The sequence below is a fragment of the Octodon degus genome, unplaced genomic scaffold (genome assembly GCF_000260255.1).
Source record: "Octodon degus isolate 3935 unplaced genomic scaffold, OctDeg1.0 scaffold00291, whole genome shotgun sequence".
NCBI lineage: Eukaryota > Metazoa > Chordata > Mammalia > Rodentia > Octodontidae > Octodon > Octodon degus.
Window position 1 is genome coordinate 1,883,544 of NW_004524867.1, and position 2,377 is coordinate 1,885,920.

At 48.4% G+C, this 2,377-nt stretch overlaps 1 protein-coding gene across 1 annotated transcript in view; it reads right to left on the minus strand.

Annotated features, from left to right (window-relative positions):
- Sts (steroid sulfatase) overlaps nt 1–2,377 on the minus strand; it is a 228,678-nt gene that overhangs the window by 21,694 nt on the left and 204,607 nt on the right. The window lies entirely within an intron of this gene.

Here is a 2,377-nt window from a genome sequence, read left to right on the forward strand (position 1 = left end):
CTCAGTCAAGTGACCAGGAACATGACCATCACCAGTGGCAGGCGAAAGATGGTCACAGGCTACCACTCTGCCAGGCGGTGATGGGTGACAGGACCACCTCAGTTCAGCAGGCTTTATCCCTCAAACCAAGACTCCAGTCCAATCAAGAGAGAAAGACACAAACTCTTGTTGAGGTACAACCCACCCATTTTTTTTTTCTGATAAACTTAAACTCAGCCTAAGCAGCCAGAAAGATCCAGCTTTGTCCAACACCCTGAAAACCTCATCACGTGGCTTGTCACCTGTGTTCAGAAATGAAACAAACACATCAAATAAACAGGATCTCGCACAAACTCCCAAAGCTATAAGAGAAGTGCTCTGCCAACCGCCAAGGGCAAAGAAAATATTTTTTTCAGCTTGCAGCACATGACAGACACCTCCAAGTGCAGGCTGCCTGAGGCAAAACGTATTTGGGGAAGCTGGGTTGCGCATTTCCAGGCATGTATGACGGGCAAACATCCCGCTTGCCAGACCGGGTGGGTGGGAAGCTCACCGCCTCCTGCCACAGAAAGTGCAGGCCACGTGCACCGGGTGTGCCCGTCGGACTCAGAAATCCCAGCTCTTGGCTGTGGTACTATTGCTGTCTCCTCCAAGAGGGAAACAGGGTGAACTTTGGATGGTCTGCTCATTCAGCAAGAAGTAACTTTGCGGACAGCAATGCCAAGGAACTCGGCGAACCTCCCGGATGATTCAAACTCATCGTCTGTCCTAGCTCATTCGACCCTCATGCCTCTCTGCCGGGCTCTGTCCGACTCCCCAGGCAATCCCTGCTAATAACTAGAGTTCCACAGATGAGGCCCTCAGCTCCTCCAAGATAGAAATGGGGTTCCTGCTCGACAGAAACTCACAGTCTCAATGGGTAGCTCAGACGTACCCCCAAATCAGACAACTCGGAACTGGTGTCCAGAAATCGCACACAGGAGACAGAGAGGTGGGGCTGGAGGTCATGCCTTTCAGACCCTCAGTGCTTCAGAGGACAGCCGAGGCATGCCATGGCCGTCTCTGCTAAAAGAAAATTCTACAGGAGACACAGAGAACTGTGACAGCATAGCATGCCCTAAAGAACCCCAGGATCTCGTTGGACAGCTTCCAGCGAGCGTCACAGAGCACTGTCACCCGGGAAATCCTGTGTCTGTGGACTGAGCTGGGCTCCAAAAAAAAAAAAAAAAAAAAATAAGGTGAGGAAAATTGGAGAGTGGGTCAGACAAGCAATCCGAATCATTTTTTCCCCGACTGAGCAGAGAAAAAAAGCATGGTCTAAATTTAAAACTTGAGAAAAATAATTAAAACTTGGTGGAGTCATCGGGACATTCACTCCTGGCGTCTTGAGGGCACTTGGGTTACCGGATCCCCCCAGGCAGGTGGAGAGAAGGTCCCTCTGTGATTTACTCCAACGTTCTTGCAAACAACAGCTGTTTGCAAAGGAGGCTTCTATTTTCGTCCCTCCGAACGCCGTCACTCAGCAGGCCACAACACTTGTAATGACAACAGCATATGCTAGTCACTCTTATCATGCTTGATCTGTGTGCAGAGGTTGATTAAAAAAAAACATCCTGCTTTTCATTTTTCCCCCCACTTGGGTATCTACCTACTCCGTACGATGCGGATTTCCTGAACGGAGGGTGGAAGAATGTGAAGAGTGTAACTCACATTAGATGCTTTCTTATCAAAGATCGTGCCGTATGCAGCTCTCCGAGGCATAGCTTCTGAGGATAAAGGCCCCGAAACCGCAGATGGAGATACCCCAGTAGTTTGCACATCCAACCAACCTACTATCCACCTCCAATCAGGGAAAAAAAAAAAAAGATCTGAGAGCACCCACACTCAAATGAGGGGCAATAAGCTAAAGAAAACCCATGAAATGAACCATCACAGCTTGAGCAAATACAAGTGGCATATGCAAGTGATACATCACATGCCAAAGGAAGTCACTCAATACAAGTCTTTTGTCCCCAGAGCAGGACACAGCAGTAAACACTTGAAGCTTTGTGGGGTTTCTCAACTGCTCAACTCCCCTTGCTGTAGCCAGTAAATCACCAGGGATAAGGCATCCACAAAGAGACATGGCTGTGTTTGTGTAAAGCTTTATGTGCAACATCAAGTGTTGGGCCTACAGCTCGTTGGTTGCCAGTGTTGTGCTTTACTTAGTTTTGACTTAGGGGCTGCATGAGGTCACAGAGCCCTGACCTTCGGCCATAATCCTTCGACATTGTTGGCAAGTGTCAGAGCAACCCCTCCTGTTTGTTCACATTACTGACAACTTCCTTAAAATATTTTGCAAAAATGAAAACAGTGTCTGTCTGTCTATCCATCCATCCATCCATCCATCCATCCATCC